A 9,503-nucleotide genomic window follows, 5' to 3' on the forward strand; every position below is an offset into this window, starting at 1 on the left:
TGTTCCTCTTCTGATAGCTCCTTGGGAGCCACTGAAGGTTTCGGAGCAGGAGCAGCCTTCTGGGAGGAATAAGCAGTAGCCGTCACCAGGGGCTGGGAGAGGTCTGAGTTGGACATGCAGATTGAGAGTCCCCTTTACGGAGTTGACAAAGGCTGGCCTAGAGAGAGAATGTGTAGAGGGAGGAAGATAGTGTCAAGGGGAAGCCGTGAGGAATACCTGCCTTTAGGAAGTGGGAGGAGGAAGAACAGCCATCAGAGAGCAAAAGGAGCAACCTGAGTGTGGAACAGAGCTGAAGCCATGAGAGCAGGGTGATGAAAGGAGCAGAGGGCCACTGCCCAGGTGGCACCCAGGCCAGGAACCATGAAGCTGGTGCTTGGCGTGGGGAAAGGGGCAGGGGGTCACAGGGTTTCTCCAATGGGAGGATGTTAATTTGTTGGCCCCTAAACAGTGTCAGATTTTATTTTGGGGGGCTCCAAAATAACTGCAGATGGTGATTGCAGCCATGAAATTAAAAGACGCTTACTCCTTGGAAGGAAAGTTATGACCAACCTAGATAGTATATTGAAAAGCAGAGATATTACTTTGCCAACAAAGGTTCGTCTAGTCAAGGCTATGGTTTTTCCAGTGGTCATGTATGGATGGGAGAGTTGGACTGTGAAGAAAGCTGAGTGCTGAAGAATTGATGCTTTTGAACTGTGGTGTTGTAGAAGACTCTTGAGAGTCCCTTGGACTGCAAGGAGATCCAACCAGTCCGTCCTAAAGGAGATCAGTCCTGGGTGTTCATTGGAAGGACTGATGCTGAAGCTGAAACTCCAGTACTTTGGCCACCTCATGCGAAGAATTGACTCATTGGAAAATACCCTGATGCTGGGAGGGATTGGGGGCAGGAGGAGAAGGTGACAACAGAGGATGAGATGGCTGGATGGCCTCACCGACTCGATGGACACGAGTTTGAGTGAACTCCGGGAGTTGGTGATGGACAGGGAGGCCTGGTGTGCTGTGGTTCATGGGGTCGCAAAGAATCAGACCCGACTGAGCGACTGAACTGAACTGAAACTAGCAGTTGTCACTCCAGGCCATTGTTTGACTATCCCTAGGGACTTTGCTTGGAGAGGCTCGGCCTCTCACTGGGTGTGTGCCTTTGGGCAAATTACCTCTCTCTGAACTTCAGTTCCCTCCTCTGTAAAATGAGGGTAAGAACACCGACTTCATGGGTTTATTGTAAAGGGTCATAGGGACAAGTATATATGAAGTACTTAATGTGTTCCTGGCAGAGAGCCAGTGCTCTCAAGATGGAATTTTTTGGTTGCACCAAAACAGATGGTTGATGTGCACGCGCTGTGTGTCTAGCTCTGTGCTGGGCACCAGCAGTACAGCGCTGGACGCAGGCCGGGTCTGCCCTGGAGGAGCTCACAGACTGGCCAGGCCTGAGCACCTGAACCCAAGCACTCTGGGTGACCCTCAGCATGGGCCCGTTTTGCCAGCGCTCCTAGAGAGTTTTTCTAAGAACTCATATTGAGATAGGTATCTGCTACCATCGTGCTTTAACAAACAAAACCCAAGCTCCTGTGACATTTGTGTTTGAGGGCATGGTCTCCGAGAGCCCACTTCCTCTGGAACTCAGCCTGCACACAGAGCAACTGCGAGGTCAGGGCCGCCTCCCATCGTGGGGGAGAAAGAACTAAGAAAGTGAGGGAGTGGTCAGCCTGCCCTGTATTTATACTTTCCAGTGTTCCCACCAGGGCGCCCCATCTCGTGTGGTCGCAGAGCCCGGAGAGGAGATGTATCCATGCTTTCATGTTTCAGGACAGTACATTCTGCCTCCCAGCACTGGGGAGGAGTGCGAGAAAATCCAAGAAGAGACTCAGAGCCCACACGGGCCGGTGGGGAGGTAAACCTCCATGTCCGAGTTGTGATGAGAGCCATGAAGGAGGAGTATTCTCTTACTGAGTGATCATGGAGGTCGCGCACGCGCACGTGTGTGTGTGTGTGTGTGTGTGGTGTGATGTTCATGTTGAGACCTAGAGGTTGAGAAGGAGACTGCCCTGCAGTGCCAGTGGTAAAGAGTTCCAGGCATAGACAACGGCCCAGGTGAAGGCTTCAAAGTGTGTAAGAATTTGACCGTTTGAAATAATCAGTGTTTCTGGAACAGAGATGGAGTGGGGTGTGGACCAGTGGGCAGAGTTGGATTTTCAGAGTTAAAGCACCCACAGGGCTTTAAGTGGTGTACTTTAAGAAACTGCTGTATATTTATTCCATCATATTTATTGTTTTCCTTTACTTCAACAAAATTGCTATGTTGTTATAAACAGCCTCACTGCATACTTTGTGTTCTATTTTCAGGTATGCCAGATGACAAAACATCTCAAGTCATTGTGGCTCCAAGTTTTAATTTGGAGACACTTTGCTCTTCTGAGCAAAGCAGCGCTTAGATTCAGAAGTGAATCACAAATTTTATGCATCATACTCGAACATTGCAGTGGGGTCACAAGAGTTCCTGTAGAAATTACAAATATTTTAATTTCATCATACAGTTATCAGTTTTTTAAAGCAGCTTTATTGAGGTGTAATTGACATACAATGACTGGCGCGTAGTAAAGTGTACCATTTATAAGGTTTGATATATGTATATATCGATGAAACTATCAACCTTAAGGTCTTGAACATTCATCATGGTCCACCGTCATGAGGGCATACACTTAAAAGATGACGTGCCCCACCTTGCACTAGTCAGCTGCTGAGCTGGGCCCAGAAGCCTATTCTGCTGTGTCCTAATTTTGTTCTTTTCAGAAAATAAACCCATTAGCCCCGTTGGGTGTGATTCTCGCTCTGCCATTCTCTAGCTGTGTGACCTTGGGCAAGTTACTTAACTTGACTGCCTCAGTTTCTCATCTGTGAAAGATGGTCTGTGAGGCATATATAAAATTATATATATGATGATACATGCACATATATAAATTATCCAAATGAAAAGCCCTTAAGACAGTACTTGGCACAGAATGCAATAAATATTGGCCCTTGCTGTTTGATGCAGAGAGCTGTGTAAATGCATTTGCCTAGAAGTATCACATTGGGGAATACAGAAAGCCTAGTAGGATGGAAAGCTGAAATCTCTCTCCCTTCTCCATGGGAATTGAACTGAGACACTCACCAAATGATGATGCTATTGTCGGACACCCTGGGTGTCTAGTTAATGCCACTCTTAATAGTTTCTTCAGATCTGTGCATGTCCTGCACTGGTCTCATCTCATGTTAAGTATGGTTCCTAGCAAATTACAGACTCTCCCAGACCAGGAGGGAGGAGCTGGCGTCTCCCTTAGACACTCAGGCTGTCATCAATTCCTCTCTCTCTCTCTCCTTCCCCATTACCAGAGGCTGTGGCTACTGCTCAGAGAAGTCTCCCAGCTCTGTCCTCTGGCTTAAGGCAAGCCCTGTCCTCCTTGCCTTGCCCTCTCTAAGCATTCTCCTTCCTTGCCAGCTACTTAAAAATGATGAAATTCCAGAAGCCCCTTCTGTTCCAGTCACAGCCTAGCTCTAAAGCGTCTGATGGATCCCTGAACGGGATAATCAAATCCAAATCCTTTCCCTTGGCATTGAAGTTTCTCCATGGTCTTAACCCAGCTCACCCTTCTTGGCTCCACAACCCACTCAGAGCCCTTATTTGTACTGTCAGAACAGCGCAGTGCTGTTCCCCAGCTCAGGACTTGGGAGAACAAGCCTGGAATTTGTTCAGAAGCAGAGAGACGCTGCAGTTCTATTATGATGACGGGGACATAACATTTAAAGAAACATGAACATCTCAGTACCTGGCTTTGAGCTGTTCTCAGAATGGAAACCATATGAAAAAAATATGTTAGGAAACACATTAGAGAGGAGTTTGAGATTTTCTGGGCAGGGCCTTCAAAGACGATGGGAAATCACCTGGCGTGACACACAGGATGACTTTTTACATCCTGAGGAAGGAGTGTGGAGAAGAGAAGAGGGCAGAGAGCTGATAAGATCAAGAGTGGCTTGAATGATGGGGGCTGTCAGCACCTCTGTCTCCTCACCTCCTCCTCACTCACCCATCTTTAGTCTGCTAAACTCTCAAACTTTGGAGGGGGGGGGGTGGTTGTGAGTGAGTATACATGCATGCATGTGTGCAAGGGTGTGTGTGTGTGTGTGTGTGTGTGTAGGGTAGATCTGGAAGAAGGGGTTGAGCATATTATACAGGGACCCTTACTTAGCCTCTGGAAAGCATAAAAATTTTCGGGAGAGCTCTAGAATGCTACAGGCTGTCCAGTTTGGGGGATTTGAACCTATTTTACCTGCTTTAATGATCATTTAGTTTCATTTATAATTGTTATTTTTGTCATTACCAAAAAAATACCCTCTAAAAACGTCCTGGGAGAAACACAGAAGAAAAAACAGAATTTTGCTGCAAAAAAGAGATCCTTTAGAAATGCTTGCTTGTCAGAAATATATTTTTCTTTTCTGGTTAGCTGACAAGTGGTTTGTGGAAGAGGGCCCTAGAAAACATGAGGCTCTGAACAAAAAAACGAAAATGGCCAGTAACCATCCTTCAGAAGTTCAGCCTCACCGCTCATCAAAGAAATGGAAGTTTAACCAGCAGCAAGGCATATTGTTTGCCAGCAAGGGCCAGGAGAGGCTGAATCTCTGCAGAAACCTCTGTTGCTGTGCAGTGGAGAGAGAAAGTGCCATGAGGCCAGGTGACGGGTGTCCCAAACTTGGGTCCACGTCCCACTCGCAGCATTCACAAGAAGCACATCCCGCTGCACACCCAGAGCCAGGGGGCAGAGCTCAGAAAATCCCCCTGTTAACCTGAGAGGGACCACCGTAACCCCCCAAAAGGCCAAAATTTATCATATTAAGAGTTTTGTGTACTTCATTAAAATATACATTATACATAGTAAAATTCACAGTCGACTGATCAGTGACTTTACACGTGTATACCGTGTGACCACCACCCAGATGGAGAGAGAAAATTTTCATCGCCCTAGAAGGTTTCCTCATTACAGTAGTCACGCTTTACCCATGGTTTCACTTTCCACCATTTCAGTTAACCTATGGTCAATTATTTAATGTCCAAAAATTCCAAAAATAACTCAAAAATTTTAAAGTGCATGCCATTTTGAGTAGCATAATGAATTCTCACACCATCCTGTGTATCCCACCAGCTAGTCACTTAGTAACCATGTCTGTTATCAGATCAATTGCCATAGTGTCGCAATGCTTGTGTATAGGTAACCCCTATTTTACTTAATGGCCTCAAAGCCCAAGAGTTCAGTTCAGTCACTCAGTCATGTCTGACTCTGCGACCCCATGAACCGCAGCAAACCAGGCCTCCCTGTCCATCACCAACTCCCAGAGTTTACCCAAACTCATGTCCATCGAGTCGGTGATGCCACCCAACCATCTCATCCTCTGTCGTCCCCTTCTCCTGCCCTCAATCTTACCCAGCATCAGGGTCTTTTCCAATGAGTCAGCTCTTTGGAACAGGTGGCCAAAGTATAGTGATGCTGACAATTAAGATAACACCAAAGAGAAGCCATAAAGTGCCTCCTGAAAGGGAAAAGGTAAAGGTCTCAATCAGGAAAGAAAAAAAAATTGTATGCTGAGGTTGCTAAGATCTAAGGTAAGAATGAATCTTCTGTCAGTGAAATTGTGAAGAAGGAAAAAGAAATTTGAGCTAGATTTGCCATCACCCCTCACACTGCAAGAGTTATGGCTGAGATTTCCCTGGTGGTCCAGTGGTTAAGGCTCTGAGCTCCCACTGCAAGGGGCACAGCTTTGATCCCTCATCTGGGAACTAAGATCCCACATGCATTGCAGCATGGTCAATAAAATAAAATAATGTATTAATAATAATAATATCCTTTTAAAATAATTATAAAAAAAGAAAAAAAAAGACTTAATGGCCACAGTACATGACAAGTCTTGGTGCAGGTGGAAAAGGCATGAAATTTGTACAATAAGGAATTTTGAGAGAGAGAGGACGTTCACAAAAATTTTACTATAGTGTATTGTAGCCATTTCCTTCTCCAGGGGATCTTCCTGACCCAGGGATCAAACCCAGGTCTCGTGCACGGCAGGTGGATTCTTTACCGTCTGAACCACTGAGGAAGCCTTAAACATGTTTCCATCCAGTTTCAAACTGGGGACATTTTGCTTGTGAGACAAACGATAACTACTACACTATGGAAATGCTCACCTTAATTGTATTTTATTATTACTTTTATCAATCTCTTCATGTGCCTAGTTTATAAATTAAAGTATCACAGTTATATATGCATGGGAAAAAATAGTATATGTGTGGCTCAGTATTGTCTATGGTCTCAGGCATCCACTGGGGATCTTAGAACGAACATACCTGCAGGTAAGAGGCAACCACTGGATCCTGAGCTGTCACCGCAGATTGAGTCGGCTTACTGTTGAACTCCACATCCATGGGGCCATATAGTATGTATATTTTTTGGTCTGGTTACTTTTGCTCATTGTATATTTCTTTGAGATTTATCCATGGCTATATATGTATCAGTAGTTCATCTGCATTGATGAGAAGTATTCTGTTGTTCGGATAGAACACAGTTTGTTTATCCATTATTCTGATGATGGACTTTTGCACTGTTTCCTGTTGTAGTCTGTCATGAATACAGCTGCTGTACAAATCTTTGTTTAAACATATGTCTTCATTTCAGGACCTCGCAGGTGGCGCTAGTGTTAAAAGAAGCCAACTGCCACTGCAGGAGACACAGACTCAGGTTCAATCCCTGGGTCGCGAAGATTCCCTGGAGGAGGGAATGGCCACAAAACACTGTAGTAAAATTTATGTGAATGTCGTCTCTCTTAAAATCCCTTACTGTACAAATTGCATGCCTTTTTCACTTTCACTAAGCGCTCCAGTATTCTTGCCTGGAGAATCCTTGTGGACAGAGGAGCGTGGCAGGCTACCATCCATAGCGTCACCAAGAGTCAGACATGACTGAAGTGACTTAGCGCGCACACACGCATGCACATGACTTCATTTCTGATCAGCAAATACCCAGGAGTGGGCTTACTCGATCATAGCATAGGTGTATGTTTAATTGCTAAACAGTTTTTCCTAGTTACTCCTTTGTGGGGCTTCTCTGTTGTCTCAGCAGTAAAGAATTCTGCCAATGCAGGAGACAAGGGTTCAGTTCCTGGGTTGGGAAGATTCCCTTGGAGAAGAAAATGGCAATCCACTCCAATATTCTTGCCTGGGAAATCCTTTGGACAAAGGAGCCTGGTGGGCTATACAGTCCATGGGGTTGCAAAGAGTTGTACACGACTGAGTGAGTAAACAACAGCAACCCCCGTTATATATGCCCACCAGCAAAGTGTATGAGTTCCAGTTGCCTGTGTCTTTGGCAGCACTAAGTTTTGTCAATGTTTTTAACTTTAATCCTTTTTGGTGAATGTGTAGTCATACATCACGGTTTTAATCTTCATTTCCCTGAGAACCAAAAATGCTGAGCAACTTTTTACGTACTTATTGTTTCAAAATTTACTGGGGTGGATCAAGGACCCAGAAAATAATGGAGTGAGATCCCCTGAGGGCAAAACACCTCCAAATTGAGGAGTGGATTTTCTTTTCTATCCCTTTTGTTTCTATGCAGTGATCCCAGGAGCCAAGGGAGGACTGGAGGCAATTCTTGGCAGCCGTGGTAGGGGTGACAGTGGCCAGCCTGCCTGGCTGTGAAGTAGTCAGCAAATCTATTGCTCCCTGCTTCTTTGCTCCCTGGAGCATCTTGAAAAACCTCCTTCTCAAGGCTGGGGCCCTCCATCCTGTCAGTTCTGTAAGTCCGTCTATAGCCTTCCTGTTGAGTGGGGCAACATTACTGATTCCTGGCTAATGGAAAGTGAAGGGAAGGTACAGACACAACTTCAGGCCCACAAAATCCTCCTGTGTAATCCCCTACTCTCTTTCTCTGTCTGCAGGCTGCTTATTGACCGCTGACCTCCTCGGAAGCCACGTGTGGAATGGTGGAGCTACCTTAGGCCTGGACATCTATACTGCTGTATGAAGCAGAGTTCCCCTCCCCGCCGCCCCCCGCCCCTGCCCCCGACACACATACCCATACCTCTCAGGAACAGCCATTTGAGGCTTTATATGTACAATAAGTAAATCTATGCTATGTAAGACGACTGAAATTTGGGGATTTTCCTAATACAGCAGCTAACTATATCCTAACTGATAGAGACCACCAGAGCCAATTTCTGTTGCCTGCCATCAAAAACTCTGACTGATAAAACGTATCTGGCCAGGAACTTCAGAGAGCCCATTGGATTAGCAAAAGTCATGACCCTAGGCTCTAGAGTCTCCCCTGAGCTACGCTGCCCCCACCCCAGCAGTTCCTTTGGCTGTCCCTCATATGTCAAGATCCTTCCCTGCCCCGCAGGACCCTTCCTCAGAGTTCTGTTTGTCAACAGCCACTCAGAGCAGGGCCCAGAGCTGAACACATTGTGAAAGGCTGGACCTCCTGGCACCTGTGGTTAGCACATCTACGAGGCACTGGGAAGTCCACAAACGCAGGCCCCAGGACACTGGCCTGTGCCCCTCCCTCTGCTCTGATCCCTGTCCAAGCCCCAGCCTCCGAAGGCCTCATGGGCAGGTCCCTGGGTAGAAGGACCCCAGGACACAGTCTCTGCACCACCCATAAAGGAGGGCTCATGGCTCCCTGTCCATTTTACATATGCTTTGTTTAGTTTGGATCAGCAAAGTGTCTGAATGGTCAGATAGACATCTTCTTTGGCCTGGTCCCAGCAGGACACCTAGCTAACCCAGGGACTTCATGGGGTACAGGAAAAGCAGATACGCCTACTAAGGGCTGGGTACTTTTTTTTTTGGCTGTACTATAGGGCATATGGAATTTTAGTTCCCCAACCAGGGATTGAACTCGTGTCCCATGCAGTGGAAGCGTGGTCCTAACCACCGGACCACCAGGGAAGTCCCTGGGCACTTTTTACTTAACCTTTGTACCTGCCCAGAAGAGAGGGGACACTCACTTCATTTCACCAGTGAGGAAACTGAGACTCAGAGAGTTTCAGTAGCTTGTCCAAGCTCACACACAACTAAGACAGGAACACTGCCAGAACTCTAACCCAGACTAAATGATCCCAGAGCCCACCATGTTCTTTCCAGGCCACCTCACCCCTGCTTCTGTGGCCAAGGTCAGATAGCTGGGCCGTAAGTAACAGAGCCAAATCTTCACATGACGACTGTAACAAGGGAGCAGAAAAACAGCTCCAGCTCTGACCAAATCTTAGACTCTTTTCTTTCTTTTTTTTAATAAGGAGTCAGGTTAACCATAGTTCAAGCATTTTGCTGAGTTTCTGGAAAAATTATATAATTCACATACATTTCTAATTTTGAAATAAGGAGCTGAGACCTGAAAGGAGGCCATAGCCTGCAGGCTCACACACCATCTTCGTTCAGGAAGGCGAAGTCTAGAACCTGAGCCTTGTAATTCCCAGCCACCAAA

General features: G+C 46.2%; 1 long non-coding RNA gene across 1 annotated transcript; it reads left to right on the forward strand.

The window, feature by feature from the left end:
- Positions 1-4,793: 4,793 nt before the first annotated feature.
- LOC147349461 (uncharacterized) lies at positions 4,794-8,172 on the forward strand. Its single transcript, XR_015149837.1, has 2 exons — positions 4,794-7,817; positions 7,960-8,172. It is a non-coding gene; the product is annotated as an uncharacterized LOC147349461 (long non-coding RNA).
- Positions 8,173-9,503: the final 1,331 nt, after the last annotated feature.

Source organism: Bos grunniens, chromosome 21 (genome assembly GCF_055505025.1).
Source record: "Bos grunniens cultivar Pamir isolate PY7600 chromosome 21, Bosgru_T2T1.0, whole genome shotgun sequence".
Lineage (NCBI taxonomy): Eukaryota > Metazoa > Chordata > Mammalia > Artiodactyla > Bovidae > Bos > Bos grunniens.